The sequence below is a fragment of the Harpia harpyja genome, chromosome 13 (assembly GCF_026419915.1).
Source record: "Harpia harpyja isolate bHarHar1 chromosome 13, bHarHar1 primary haplotype, whole genome shotgun sequence".
NCBI lineage: Eukaryota > Metazoa > Chordata > Aves > Accipitriformes > Accipitridae > Harpia > Harpia harpyja.
The window spans coordinates 5,243,721-5,260,161 of record NC_068952.1 but is presented as its reverse complement, the minus strand read 5'-3'; the positions used below and the strand labels follow the sequence as shown (position 1 = coordinate 5,260,161).

The following is a 16,441-nucleotide window of genomic DNA, read 5'->3' as shown; positions in this document are numbered from 1 at the left end:
AAAGAAATGACCAGTAGAAAAAACACAGAAATTGCCAAACTGAATCAGCAGTAGTCCACCCAGTCACCCTGTCTGACGGTGTCTTGAACCATATACTTCATAAGAAGGTGCAGGAAGAAAGCCTGCAGTAGGCAGTGATGCCAAGTTTATTCTTAGTTTCTGTTAACGTTTATCTTAAGCCATAAAATACATGGGCTTACATCCTTCTCAACATCATTCATTAGCAGGCTGATCTTGTCTTCTATATAAACAGACCTAATCCTTTTGTTCTATCAGCAGTCTTTAAAGTCTTCTTCACTGTTGCTGAGAATCCAAATCCATAGAGGAAAAGGACAGCAGCCAGACAACTTGCCCATTCGAGCAACAAAGGTACAAATCCCACCCTCAGTTTCACTAACTATCAGTTAGCAGGTAGTCAGTTGGGAGTCAAGTGATTAAAAGCCTGTAACCTTCTTAACAGCGGGCAGCCAGTGATTCTCACCACCACCCTCCACCCCCTCCTGGAATCCTTAAATTAAAATTAAAGAAGTCTAAACTCTGTACCTTGTTCTAAGGAAAAGCTCCCATTTTATGGAATATCTTACCAGAAAGCATTGTTAGCTGTGAACAGCACCTCCAATTGTGTAGAACAACTTAAAGGCTTCAAGGAACACAGTATTAAAAAGGAAGAAAGTAGTAAAGACAAAATTAGATCTTAAGTCTGGGATTTGTTAAAACAGTTATTATAGAGCAAGGGATGCTCTTGAGAAGCTATCTCTCCAAGCCAGGAAGATCTTGAGCTAGCCAGCCATCCAAGGTGCCAGCTACTAAGATTTAATCAGCTGGAGGAAGTTCCTGTTCTGCTGCAGCAACAGCAGGATAGGAACTGGGGAAAGGAAGGACAAAGCCATATTAATAGGCACCGCTGGCATGACCTTTAAAGAACAGCTGGAAGCTACCAGCTTAGACAGTAGAACCAGTATGAACAATCACGTAAGAAGATCAAGTCTGCAATGCCTCCTTGTAAAAAAATTATTTATAATCTTATACAGCCCGTACGTTGCTTACGCCACAAGGGGTGTAAAGAAAAGGAAAGAAAGATGCCAACTGGAGAAGTCTAGTCTAACAAAACAAAAATATGTATTCCTGTTGCCTGCATTATTTATAGTACAATTTATTCATCACCACCCCAGACTACGAAACGTCTGAGCAACTTCCAGAGCACAGATAAGTTGTTTTTTTCCCCTCCAAAATATGAAGAGTATAAGAAACACAACCAGCAATCACTATTTTATACAATAACAATGCAATACTATGATTCACTTGCATTAAGTCTGTCATTACCTTTAAATAGAAAATGCAGCTAATAATTTCAAAACTAAAAATAGAAAAATGTGATGTGAATCCTATGTGATTTACTCCTAATTTGAATATATTATGCTGTCTTTCAAATGTTTTTGTAGGTGCTTATCAGCTTTGCTATTTTTTCTTTTTTTACTCATGCTTGCCCTACTTTTCTTTTGCTTACCAAGATAACATCTACTCATCTACTTACAGAAATGCATTTCTAGAATTTTATATATAAAAGGACTACATCACTACACTACTACAGCAACCATGCTGATATGAAATGTGGATGCTGTTGTAGCTGAAGAAAATCAAATGGCAGAGAAGATGACAATGAGATATGTGGGAGCAAATATACAAAAAAACCCCCTTTATAATGAAAGGAAATAGTCCTAAAAGTCTAAAAATGTCAGCTAGGGGAACCCAATAAAGGTCAAGACACTTTGAAATGGAGAAGTTAATCATGTATTTTGTATTTACAGTCTTTTGTTCCATAATTCTGTACAATGTACTCTAGGTTACTTTAAAGCTAAGTGACCTTTCTTGCCAACATTCACTGTTCATTATCCCAGAAGTCCCAAGTTTTGCTTGAAGAAGCCTACCAAACCTGTTGATGTGTAAATTGTCTAAATCTACACCTTGCAAGATACAGTCATGTTAGCCTCCAAAACCACTACTTAGATGACAGAGCTTCACCAACATGATTACTTTTCACTGTTCTTGCATAAACCAAAATAAACAACAGGTGGGGAACGACCCCAGAACTCACTTCATATATTTTAAACAGCCTTTAATGTTACTGTTCCCACCACTAGCAAATGAAAATAGGTGGAGTAAATATTTTTGTGCCAATAAAAATGTTTCATTTAACAACAAAGTGTGTGTCAAGAAGGCCAATTAAAAAGTACAGGCACATTTTGAAGTCACTGAATTTAGAGCCACTCCAAACTTGTGAAAAATAAACAAGCATTCCAAATTGTGAGCATTTTCCTAACAAAAACGACAAGCAGATTTCCGTCAACTAAAGGAAAGTGACTTCTTTACCATTTTCTTTAAACTGTCACTCTCAAAATGAAAGCAAAATCAAGAATGAGAGAAATTGGTTTTGATACTATGCATGCTCTTGAAACCTCTTCTTTTTTTGTGGCTTAACGACTACATTTTCCTCCATTTAAAGTGTTTCTCTCTCTTTTTATAGCACAAGACCATTACACAAGAGGAGAAACAACCTATAGCAAAACAGTACACATCAAGTGCTTCTGTCCTTCCTCCGTCAGGAAGGAAAATTATTTTCCTATTGTGGCTTTGTTACAACGTACATTTAAATTCCTCTAACAGGAACTAAAACTACCACTTCAGGTCTTAATTCACACACTTCCTAAGACTTAAGAGGAAAAGAACCTTGTTTCCCAAATAACATCCCTTATTCTGCAGCTTACTTTAAGCTAGGTGGTTAGCTCCTCTGAAGCTGATGAGAGCTTTAATGGAATAAAGTATGGTTTATTTTAAGGAGAATCACCTTCCCCTGCAAATCACCTATGGGTAATCTCAAACCAATAAAGATTGTATGACATTTGCACAACAGAATCACACAGAATGACTGAGATTGGAAAGGACCTCTGGAGATCATTTGGTCCAGCCCTCCTGCTCAAGCAGGACCACCTACAGCCAGTTCCCCAGGACTGTGTCTAGTCAGCTTATGAGTATCTCTGAGGGAGACTCCATAAACCTCCTTGGGCAACCTGTGCCAGGGCTCACTGACCCTCCCGCTAAAAGTGTTCTCTGATGTGTTTCAGTTTATGCCCATTGCCTCTGGTCCTGTCACTGGCACCACTGAGAAGAGGCTGGCTCCATCCTCTTTGCACCTTCCTTCCAGGTATTTATATACATTGATAAGATCCCCCTCCACGAGTCTTTTCTTCTCCAGGCAGAGTCCCAGCTCTTTCAGCCTTTCCTCATATGTCAGATGCTCAAGTCCCTTCATCATCCTCGTGGCCCTTTCATGAACTCTCTCCAGTATGTCTAGTATGTGTTTGTGCTGGGTCTCGACCCTAAAAATTTCTGGAAGCATCCAGAGTGTCCTTATTAGCTGGGAAGTAAAGTCCCTGAGTGTCCCTTTAGGTGCTGCACAGGGTTTCTACAACAGGGAGAAAGAGAGCTTATGGCCCTCCAAATTCAGCATGAAGGGGTTTCCACCTTTAACCACTAGACTAATTCCTTTGGTCCTGGTCCTAACTCAAACCAGAATAATTAAGGTCAACTTTTAGGAAACAGAATTGTGCCAATGCTTCTGAAAATACCTCCCTGCTAGCTGCAAAATTAAGAGACCATAAAGTCACTTAAAAATTCACCAGTCCTCAGCTTCATTTCAAACAGTTTAAACTTCATGACGGAAATAATTAAGCTTATAATGTTGTTTTGCAATACTGCAAGGCTGACAGAAAAAACTAACAAGAGATTAAAAGACAAAACATGAAGATCAAGAAAATAAAGATGACATTTTCATACCAGTCATTGCCAACAATCAGAGGAGGGAAACAGGTCAAACTGTTTCCAATTTTGAACCTTTTTATAATGTGTATAAAGTCTCTGTAGTTCTGCGTCATAGTACGGCCTAACAAAATATTTCAAATTACTTTAGGAAAAGGTAAATATATTCCATAACAAAAAGGTTTACTGATCTTCCAACATTTCTCTCTCTGTCCATATTTTGGTAAGAGGACCCAATACCAAACGTCTAGGTAGACTAGAGGACATGAGCAACAACTGAAAGATCCTTTTCACTTATTTATATTAAGCCATCAATTTTTCATAGTGCTTTCCAGAGCAATTTACAGTAATCTGCAGTATGCAAAAGGGATCTAATAGACAAATGGAATGAGAAGTTATTTGATAAGCATTTCTTAGAGGACGTCAGAATTTTTAATAACTAACATCATGGCAAAGAAGAAAGAGATTAATGGTGACAGAGCACAAAATAAAGCAGAGAAAGCCATTCTAGTAAACTCAGCATAAATGTCCTGGCATTGCTTCAGGCTTCAGTTGGGCAGCTGCTACAGATGCATCTTATCTTCAAACCATACAGCACAAAGACACTCAGACCAATCACTTTCTGCATCTCAAAATGTTGATAAAACTGGAAACTTTGAAGGGGTTTGGAAATGGAAAAGCATCAAGACAAGCGTAATGAACAGAACAAAATAAAACTTGCAAAAATAGCTTTGCACAAGATTGCTCTTACAGGATTCTCTATCCAACAAATACAATTAAGGTGTATAGATAAATAGCTTATGACTTATACTGGTGGGATTTTAGGTATTTTATGGGAAATAAGGAATTTAAAGTGACCTAAAGCCTCTAACAGCATAATCATAAGCCTTTTTTACTGGTAACAGATTCCAAGCTTCAAATCAGGTTTGACTGCATTAGTCACTAAGGAAAAATGTAATAATCTCCTGATATTTCACTGAAATTCTTAGACCAAACTACAACCAAAAAAAAATAATCCCTTTTAGAAGGAATATCAGGAAAGGATTCTCCTCCAGTTGTTCAGGAATGCTAGGGATTTAAAATATTTCAAAATGGCTGGCTGCAGTTCAACACAACATGGCTAATGGGACTCATTTTTCAATTGTCCTATAACACTTAATGTAGTCAAATAATTCCTCTTTATAACTTTCCATCTCTAGCTTCTATACTGTCAGATGAAGATATCAAGCATATAGATGGAAAATTACATCAAGATATATCATAACTGACCCTTTTAAACTGGAAGTAGGTTTTTCTATACATTAAGAACCAGCTCAACTCAGCTGCAAGATGCCCTATTAAAGAACATGTACAATTTGCAATTTTGGTAAAGTTGTTATACATTTTGTTATATAATTTAGTCTCTTTCTATTATGCAGGACAGATAACAGAAATATACTTTGTAGCAATAACATTTTTTTCCCCCCAAAGTTCTTACTTTAAAAGTGCATAGAGGGGTATTATTTCTCACCGGCAGGGAATTCAGGACATTAATTGTAATTTGTAATCAGATACATCCGTAAAGATGATTACTGTGTCCTCAATCAACAGCTGAAGAAAATATTTAACTGACCATCAAATAAGGTAAACTAGGATAAAACTAAAACTCCAAGCTTCACACCTCATTCAAAATGCATCTCTCCCAGTTATCCACCTATAAAGATGTCTACCAGTTCATCAAATAAGCTTTGTCTCATTGTAAATATCATAAAAGACTAAGATATATCTAGATCAAATAACTTCAAGTACATTTTTAGGCTTAACTTCACTGTGAAAGCCAACAAAGATTGGGCAAACCTGCCTATCATCAATTAGACAGCAAAAGTCAATCAATGCATAGTGGTTCAGTATTAATTTCTCAGAAGAAAAGCATCCTGATCAACATCCTTCATCTTGATTGCAGAGGCATCAGATGGAAATTGAAACAAAGTGGTCCTAGATGGCTAATACAATTTTCACAAGAGTTATTTACTATAAAGAAAACTTCAAAATGTGAATTGACAGATTAGAAGAGGCTATTTTCCTCTTACTTGTCCTTGGAACAATAACTATATGCCAAATCATGCATACATAAATACACAAAGAACTATTTCACTCCAGACAAAAGCAAGATTTAAGTGAAAGGCATAAAGTAGGATCTGTATAATTCAGCCAAACTGCAGAATCATTTACAATTGTTAATTGCCTTGTAGAAATACCTTGGAATACTGACAGATTTTTTTTTCTAGCTGCCATGATTAGTGGTCTTGATACTATATTCAGGAACTCAGTCTAGTTACCTCTCTTTGGAGTCAGCATTGATCTCAGATATCTATGATTTTGCATATGATAAAACAGATTGCCAGTAAAGCATAGTCTCAGACTACACGTAAAGTGATTCTGTGGAAGTCTAACAGAAAATAGTTAGTTTCAGCCTGAAAAGCATTTAGGTCAGATACAGCACCATAGAATTTACATGAGGGAGAATATCACCTTTAGTAAGGGGTCATCTGCAGCATAATTAGTTTGCTACATTCACAGGTAAAAGATCAGGGGCATTCAGCACCACTAGCACACTGGTTCGTGAATTGTTACCTTCGTATTACACTCAAAAAACATTTGGGATACTGAAGCTGCACAATCAAACATACAGAAATTATAAACCACCAGAATTAAGGTTGTTCTTTCCTGGCTGATTTATTTGTTTCAAACAGGAACCTTGCCTCATACAATGCACATGCTTTGACAGCAGGGTTAACAGGGAGAAATTACTTTGTATTTTTTTCTCCCCTTTCTCAGAGTACAGTGCTAAAATTAGCCTAAGCTATTAAAATCCTAGGACAACACCCCCCCCCCTTTTTTTTTTTTCCTCCATATTATGCTCATTATACTACTGTCTGAAAGTTTTATATGCCAGTAATTTATTTTCACAACAGACCATATTTATGTTTTTGTAATTCAAGATCCACAGCACAAAGTATACAAAATGTGTCTGCCTGATCTGGAATGTTTCCAGACTAATTTTTTTTCAGAATATTTGTCACTATGCACAATTCACAGTTGCTATTAGCTTCAGCTGCAGCTGTAAAAGCTTTACATTCTTTATTTTATAGGTGTCCAACTTGAAACCTTACTGTTCAATACAAGGATCACAATTAGTTATTGTTAATAACAATGTTACATGTCTCGCTTATCAAGTAAAAAGCAAAATCCAATTCTTCAGAGAGGCATTTAACTAAAGAAACATTCAGATGTTCATCATCTTCAATCCTTTATTCAGTTCAGTATACAACATCATGTATGTGCAACAAGTAAAATGGGTTCTACAGACCGCATTCCTTAAATCTTTAAGGCATTCCTAAAATACAAGCTATCCTGAACAATAAGTTTTTTAAGGGGGAAAAAAGGTAATGTGTTAATGGAATTACAGACTGCCAATTCAAATGTGGAGATGTGGGTGACATGAAAAAATTTAGCCCATATATCATTTGGTACTTATGTTTCTGTTGGTATTTTAACAAAGACTAAGATCACGAGCCTAGTGTGAAGAGAATTTTGGGTAACAACAGCTGCTCGTCTCCAATAGCAATCATGTAACTTGAGAAATGTAATTTTAATATTTTCAAGGAACAAAAGAAAACACTGATCTTCATGAATTTCCAGAAAATAATTATAATGAAAAGATACGGTATCCTAAATAAAGACAGACCTAACATTCCCACATACAGTATTCATGCTTTTCTAAAAATCAAAACCTCAACATTTAAGTAGGTCACATAATCATACCATCTAAGCATCCCTTTCAACCTCTTTACCTAAATAAAAAAAATAGAAAAACTGGAGCATTATCTAGAAAGGTAACAGACATAACTGTTTCTGCATCTGCTAAATTTCATGGTAGATCTGATAGCATCAACAGATTAATGGGAAAAAGAGCAAAGTGGTAATTAAACCAAAAGCTTATGTTTCAAACAATTACAGTAAATCTGCATATTCAGTGTACAACACCTTAAAGCCAGCAGGCTAGACTGGATTAAAGAAAGAGTAAATCCTATCACACTTAATGTTTCACATGCCTGGTCCAGATACCTTTTTATGTGCACTTCACCATTTTCCTCTACAGAAGCAAAATAATGCCTCCTAATGCTATTAATTGCTTATAAAAGAAACGATTTTCAAATAAAAATGTTAATATAAAAATCCTAAAACATAACCTATTTTCTTTTTGATATAAATTCTGTCCATCAAGAAGAATCAATGAAAGCAAATTTATAGAATTTAAGGGTAATAAAGTATAATGACTCCAAGTATTTTCTTTTTTTTTTTTTTTTCCTGCTAGTTACAAGGTAGTCAGAAAATTTCTTTATTCCACATTAAGGAACAATTTACCTAAGTCAACCTCCATCTGAAGAAATAAATTGGTGGCTTTTAATAATGGTTGCATTTAGAAAAGGCTTATATAGAACTTCCCTAACCTTCTTCCAGAGCAAAAATAGTTAAAATGTTTTAATTAATCCACTTCTCCTTGACAAATATTTCCTTTACAATGCTTTTAATATAACTCAACATTGGCTGCATCTTTCTTGACAGCTGGTATTTCCTTAACAGAGAATGTCTCAAATGGTTTATGTATAACATTCTTTCTAAAATTCATTTCCTTTCAGTGTGAGAAGTTAATACACCAGGAAAAAAAAAAAAGGCAGGAATGTTTCATGCCATGTGGGATAGAACAGTTCTAGAATTTTGCCTTAAATTAGCCCAATAATGTTTTTGTAGAAATATTATTAACGTGGCTGAAGCTTAACATTTGGAAAAAAGAAAAATACTTGCTGACAACTTTGCTTCTCTCCAGAACTTATTCCAACATGCACTTCACTTTTATGTTCTAGCTCCTCAGTACACGCCTGGTGGAAATCTGACAACTCTTAGTAAGGTTCATCTTAGGGGAGAGATGTTAAGGAGGAAACAGTCACCTAGCTAAGAACAAGAGACTGATGGTTCTATATCAAATAACTCCCAAACCAGACATGAAAGTTCTTAATAACTTTACTCTAAACATTAAAACGCTTCAAGACATTGAAACTGGCAGAAAAGCACACCACAACCTCTCTCAAGAGAAGGACAGACATTGAGGTCTCACAGAAGAAGATGCAACTCCTAAGGATGGGCCACTCCTCCATACTGACACCAAATCCCAAGTTCTTAAGAGCTGGGAGACTTGCACCAGTTGCATGGAGAAGAACTAAGGTCCCACATGCAAAAATCCTGGGAAATGGCATCTTTACAGGACATTAAGGCCAAACAAAGGCATTTGCTCTACAGTCTGTAATATATAGTCCCCTATAAAGGTTGTAAACTCTTAGCTAAATGGCTGGAGAGCTACAGCAGTAACGGCTGTAGTTTCATCACTTTAAGTGATGAAGAAATACCTGCTGATAATTTCTCTTTCTTCTTGTCATGCTATAGGCATTCATTAAAATATTACTCTTCTGCCAGATCAGATCATTTTCAGTACTGCTGAAAATTTTCATTCTAAAATATTCTGCAGCCTGTGGAACTCTACGTACAACAATATTTTGCAACTACTATTTTCCATTTTGGGGGTATCTCCTAGCCAATGTGTAATTTTGTGATACTTCTGGTAAACATTATCATCTGGGTTAATACTGTACACAGAGAATATCTTGCACTGAAATCCAAAGCTACCAGTTTCCCTAAATTTTACGGTTTGCTTATTTTACATTTATGAATAAATGACATGTTTCTAAACTTCAGCAGAAACCTGTCCTAAATATGGCTTTTTCAGCTAATTCTGTATTTCAAGACACAGTGAGATATGATGGAGACAAGAAATGTAATCTTTCTTTCTAACATGCAAACTCATTTTAGCATTCTGCTCACAACAGTGATACCTTTTGTTCTGAAAGCAAGCTTAAGCCTGCATGCCCAGCACTCATGATAACAAAGCTATGGACAATATGTGCAATGCTAGTTTGCCTAACAGATTTTTATGGATGCCTTACATAAAGTTAAAAAAGAAAAAAACAGCCGTATTCACCACCTCTATTTGCCACTGTCTACATGTAAAATGAACAAGAATCTGAGGGCCACAGGCAACATGGGAATAACGTAAAGCTTCCCTTAAAAAAAAGGGAAGCGAGTATTTGCTACAGCTACTTCAGGGGCATAGTGCTGTGGCAGAAGGGTGATGGTCTGCAAATCTGCAAAGGCACAGAGAAAAGGCAGACGATAAGAAAATCTTACTAACGTGACAAAATCAAAGCTTACTAAATCCTCTAAACTTTTCATAAGATTTTTTCTTTAATTAAAAATAACTGCTATTAGTATATTTTCAAAGATATTCTACTGCACAAGGGTGCTGCATGTCACATCATATTGTTCTTCAATAGACTAGCCTACTGCACTTACTTTAACAAAAACCCCATAATTTTAGCTTTTTTCCCTTTAGACAGAAGATAATACATATTCCTGTGTTATCAACAATCATTTTGGCAATATCCCTGTTGTGACCACTCAAGTCATATTTGCTTCTGCCTATATTTCATTTCCATTCTACCATAACTACATAGCCTTTGCCTCAATTCTACAGAGCAGTCATCTCTCAAGGTCCTTCAGTGACCTACTGTAATAAGAACACACAAAAAACCACAGCTGTTTAACCCTTGACATCTTTGCAGACATTTGTCATTCAAAAAAATATTAAGGTGGCAGACAAGACAAACACACAGCTCTTACTTGCTGTCAAAATCTAAATGAGATGTGTTATTCAGTTAAAGCATTGTCTTAAGGTGGGATTTTTTTACTGCTTAGTGGAGCTGACACTGTTCAGCATCTAACCCTGTACCCAACAGAGGTACAAAACTAAATGCTTCTCAATATTTAGGAGAGACCAAGATTCTTTCTTCAGGGTAGGACTGAGATACAATAAGTACAATGCTTACCTTTATTACAACATAAGTTAAAAACTTTCTTCGTAGAATTTTTTTTTTTTTTTTTTTACAAAAATGACTATTCTAAGTAAATTTTGGAAATTGGGACCTAAAGATACAATAATTTATGACAAAACAATTAAGTATCCATTTTGTAATGAATAGTAGACTCATGTAAGCACTGAAAATAGTGGTTAACTGTTCAGATTTTATTTAAAACTTGGTATTCAAGTGAAAATTTAAAACTGATGTTCCTAATAAAAGAACACACTTCCCTGAGCAAAGCCATGATTTTGGGAGACACACACCCTTTGTCACTTTCAATGGTTAGAAACAGATGAGCCTGCAAAACACTTTTTGTAAATCAGATTGACGCACAAGTATTTTTCTACGGAAACTCTAGTGCAAAATCTATCCATCTCATGGAGACAGCACAAAATGCAGTAAGACTGATCCTTTTCTAAAACAGTCTATCCCCAAAGTTTAGAAAGATCAAACATACCCAGAACATTACATTCCATTGTCCTAGAGGGTCTGCAATTATTTAAGAGAGATTAAACCAAACCAAACATCCCCTTTCCAAATGTGAAATGCATGCCAATTCCCAGAATATTAACTGTTTCCACTATCTGATGATGAATTACACATAATTAGTTCACTGGCAGTGCATCATTTTTACTTGTCCTAGGGACAAATCTACTGACTTGGCCAAGAGACCTTGAACGAAACTGCTAAACCTGTTTTCTTTTTAAGGGAATTCACTAGTTAAGTTGACAGATTTAGTGGTGTTTTCACACTGAAGAGGGAACACCAGAAGAAAGCTACTGTCTATGCAGGAGGCTGAAAGGAAATTATTAGCCTTACCTTACCAGGCTCTACAGATTGGCTCAATAACCTTGGCATGAGCGTATTACCTTGCACTTTCTGAAACGTTGTACTCAAGAAAGAGGTTTTCCATGAGTGGAGAGTTTGAAAAAAAAAAAAAAACCAACAAAAAAAAACCCAGACTGACTCCCAACAGTGACTTAACAGGTAAGTATTTCTTCTACTTGTTTTTCTCTTTGAGAAATCTTTTGTAGTTTTCCTTGGCTTCATTAAAGGACCTAGTGATGAATTCCCTGGAGCACATGGCCCCAAACTCTAGCTGATACACAATTTAAAAAATTTACACAGCAGAACAGGAACAAGCTCCAAGTTCTGACCACAGCCTGAAAGCTCGAAGCCAGTTTGCAGTTTGGTTCACTTTGAAAAGTTAACTTCAATAGATCAGCATGTGGTCACCTTTGTCTCCTGGCTTTATGTTACCAGAAGAGTTAAGTTGTTTTTCAATGAGCACAAAATGTGTAACTGCTATTCAGTAAGCTGAATGCTTGAGAAATTCCCATTGTACCACACAAATCCTGGGTAAGAGTTAGTCCTGTTTATAAGAAATATCGTTGAGTGAAATCAAAAGGTGTTTGCTCCATTTAAGTTTCTTAAAAGTAATAGCAAAGCTGCAGCAATTGGGAAAAAGGTAAGCTTTACCAGTCATTGATAAATTTGCTATCGCTTACTATTGCTATAGCATTATCAGCTTTTTCAAAACCTACACTCTTTACCTTCTAACAGATCACTAAAATCACAGTAACAAACATCATCTTGATAGTAAATGGAATTGATCAGCTGAACAGATGCATGATTACAGAAAGATTAAGTATGAAAAACTAGTAGGATCTAGTCCTTCTAGCATCTGAATAATAAAAAAAAGCATCTGGAAAATTATGTCAGATTTCTCACAGTTCCATGTCCAAACCAGGGCAGTATTTCTCTTCCCCATTGTTTTCACTAAAGAAACAGTCTGTCAAAGCTAACCAGTACATCTCATATAAAAACACACTGCATTCCATATAACAGAAATCCACAGAACTCACCTTAATCTAGGGACATTTGTCCTCACATTTCTCTGTGAAAGCATCTCACCCTACCTGTGATCAGTAGAAATGGTCCATCTGAAGAGAATTCTGCTGACAGATTGCCTCCCTTGATCTCTGAACACTCTGCCAACTGGAAAACTTTCTGGGTGTAACAAAGACCTTTTCCTGCATTTGGGTAAAAACAGGGATATAAGATTGGTAACAGTTTTGGGGGTCTTTTTGCTTGTGGGGTTTTTTTAATACTTTTCTAGACACTGAAACTACCCAATGTTTAGCAGTAATTCAGGGAGCTGTAATAGCCATCTGATAGATTCAGTTCAGACTCATTCCCACTTCTATTTCAGAACACAATGTTGAATATCCTCTACGCAAAGCTTAACACTTGCTATGCATTTATTTACAACTTCAACTTACCAACTGAAAATGGTAACTATGCCCTGCCTAAAGAAGTACAAGATGACCAATGAAAATTTCAGTAATCTCCAGAACAATGCTTGCTTGGAAGTCTGGAAGAACAGCAAGCATTTTACTTTGTTTTGATGTTGTAACTGAGCTGCTTGACGAGTGGAATTTACGGTTTCTTTCTGAACAGCTACCTTTCAAATTTCAGAAGCACAGCATGAAGTGCTTTCAGTGGTATTTATTACAAAGAGACTACTAGTATCAAGTCATATTTGAGCCAGTCTATAAAAGTTTTTTTGCAAATAAATTGTAAAAACACTTCAAAAGCATTAATCAGCTTTAAAAGGTTCATTTCTGCATACATTTTTCTACATAAGTTAAATCACATTAGGAGAACATACTTTTTAAAATATGGCTTGAGCTAATTTTAAACATGGTTGGAAAAGTTTGGCCTACACTGATTAAAATCTATATTTAAATGAAAGGAAAATTTAACCACAGAAACTGTGCTCATTTTAGAAAAACAAGCATATCACTGCCAAAGTGCTGTCCTAAGTTTAGATTGCTGTCTGACTAAAACATTACAATTACGAGAAACTAAAATGGATTTCTAAATGTTTCAAGATGAAACAGCCATTGGGTAATTTGCAAGATATGCAATTATCTTCTGAATTCAAACACATAATGCTAATACTTAAGCTGAACAAATGCAGGCTGTAGATCATTGCTTGTGTAGAGATTGGGGAAATCGATGTTAAAAATCAATACCAACACTAGATAAGAGTAACTATAATGAAACTTAAGAGCAAAATTACCAAGTGATGTGGAATTAATTACTTAGACATAAAGAATTTTCTTTGAGAAAAAAAAGGTTTTGAATCTTTTATCTACTGCTTCTGACTCTCTAGGAGCTGATCAAGCTGAACAGAGGATTCTCAGCACTTTTATCACTGTTAAAACTGCATCAGTGGCCATACAAGGCATTTCACACAAGCTCCCACATGTAGCGAGACAGTAACATTTTTACCTTCAAATACCAGAGAGGGTCTTCCTAATAGATTTGAAGAGTCACACAGCGTATTTTCTGTTACTTCGCAATTAACATCTATATTTGGGTGGAGTCATTATCATACTGACCATGCAAAAGTTAAAAGGAAAAAAAAAAAATATATATATATAATCACACACTAACCCCAGATCTGGATGTTCGTTTCATGTATAACCACAATAACTTCCAGTGACTTTGAACAGTAAGTTAAATCTTCATCTGCGACAACCATTACCAGTTTGATGCAACTAAGGGGATTTCAGGAAATCAAGTAACTCCATTCCTGTTTAAAAATCACGATTGTGTGTACTTGTCAGCACCTGCACTGCCTGCTATTGTTGGTCTTTGATGTAGCAAGAGAAATGAATGGCTTGGCTGTGTTTTATTTCTTGTTCTCCTGTAAAAGCCTTGGTGTTTGGTTATCTTTTGACTCTTCTCACTACAACCAGCTCCACTGATTCAGTGAAGGAGTACAAAACAATCTTTCATTTATATATTAAAGCACCCAGGAACTGTGAGCATGTCTGGGGACACAGTAGTTTACAGGAACACTTCCATGATTCAAACACTAATTTTATAAAAGACTAGAGCATTTTCAAGAAAAATTAATTCTCTTTCTACAAGCAATGTGTGGTGATCCACACAACTGCTTCATATAGACTCATCAGGCAGTTAATTCATTTAGCCTTCATGGCACCTCTGAAGCCACCATCAAAAGAGAAGAGCAAATAGATATAGATTTCTTTCAACCGTAAGATACGCTGGATGCCTTAAAAACAACAAAACCACCATAAGCTCAATGAGGAAGCAGCAGATTAAACAATACCTTTCAGAACCACTGGAATGAAAGGAATACCTGCTGCCTTGATACCTAAAATAATATAAATAGCAGCTACTATACCAAAGGATGCCCCCAAAAAACCCAAGAGTCATGGGAGTTTTAATATCACAGATGCAAAGTCTTGGAAAGGCATGTTTAAAAGCAGGAAGATGAAAAAACAGTTTTGTTTCAAGGAATCCCCCCAGGGGCTGGAGAGGTGGGGGCAACAACAACAAAAAAAAAAAAGCCCCCAAACCTAAGCCTGCTGTCAGATTAAAGGCAAATTCATTTTCTCAAACTCTCGAAAGGATAGTGTGTGAACCTAGTGGAGCAATTAATTTTGTATTGACAAGTAAAGACTCCCCCAGTTTTGAACCTCTAAGCGTGTAAGAAACCCTAATACAAACAAATCAAATTAAGTAAATTAAGTTTATTATAGCAAAACAAGTTCACAAGCAAACTAGTTCAGCTAAGAGAAAGAGACTAGGAAAAAGAAGAGACATTTTGTCTTCGTTTCAAGAAGCCTGCTAACATAGCTTTCTTGCATTTCACTGTGCCCTGCAGCAGTAACAATGGACTTTATAACGCTAAATTGTCTTTCAGAAGCAATTTACTTTTTGGCCAGGTCAACAAAACATCACGTAAAACCAAACTGTGAGCCTTTGCCCACACTCAGAGGGGACCTGTTTCAAAAAGTCAACTCTCTAAAGGTTCCATTTTCCCCTCTCTTAGGTCTAAGTGCTGACCAAACACCACACATGCAACGCAAACAAGCCAACTCTCCTCAGTCCATAGCTAATAAAAAATTAAACCAGATTACAGAACTCAATACCACATACAGAACACGAGGAATCTTGTCTGTGTGTTCTCATCACTGCAACCTTGGTTCTAGACCCTCTAGGACAATGGAATGTAATGTTCTGGGTATGTTTGATCTTTCTAAACTTTGAGGATAGACTGTTTTAGAAAAGGATCAGTCTTACTGCATTTTGTGCTGTCTCCATGAGATGGATAGATTTTGCACTAGAGTTTCCGTAGAAAAATACTTGTGCGTCAATCTGATTTACAAAAAGTGTTTTGCAGGCTCATCTATTTCTAACCATTGAAAGTGACAAAGGGTGTGTGTCTCCCAAAATGGACATAAATGAGGCTGTCCAAACAAAAAATTAAGAGAGAGAAACTCTACAGGGAGAAGTCTTGGACAGAATCAAATAGGAAGCCAGCAGAAGGACAAGAGGATTTGCACCTGAGACAGTCCAGGTAATTAAGAATCTAGGCTGGCATTATCAAAAATAGCTGCTGAAGTAGTAGAGACTGCAGGAACAGATGAAACATGACAGCCTGCCACCTGACCAACTGGAGAAAGGACTTGCTGGATCAAGTAACCCCAACACTGCTAAAATCCCAGGTGGATGTGAAGATGACACCTCATTACGCTCCCAGCTTTCTTTTCAGATTGCTTTTGGGAGGAGGG

The 16,441-nt window shown here is 36.4% G+C and overlaps 1 protein-coding gene across 7 annotated transcripts in view; it reads right to left on the bottom strand.

Moving 5' to 3' along the window:
- Positions 1-16,441, bottom strand: part of LCLAT1 (lysocardiolipin acyltransferase 1) — a 125,007-nt gene that overhangs the window by 106,506 nt on the left and 2,060 nt on the right. For 2 of the 7 annotated variants that reach the window (XM_052805652.1, XM_052805655.1), the window contains 2 exons: positions 14,127-14,231; positions 12,749-12,862 (listed from right to left, as the gene is read on the bottom strand). The exons of 3 other annotated variants lie outside the window; for them this stretch is intronic. The gene's annotated coding sequence lies outside the window, so the exon portion shown is untranslated. The remainder of the gene's footprint in view (positions 1-12,748; positions 12,863-14,126; positions 14,232-16,441) is intronic. 2 more of the 7 variants (XM_052805653.1, XM_052805651.1) reach the window with 1 other exon arrangement.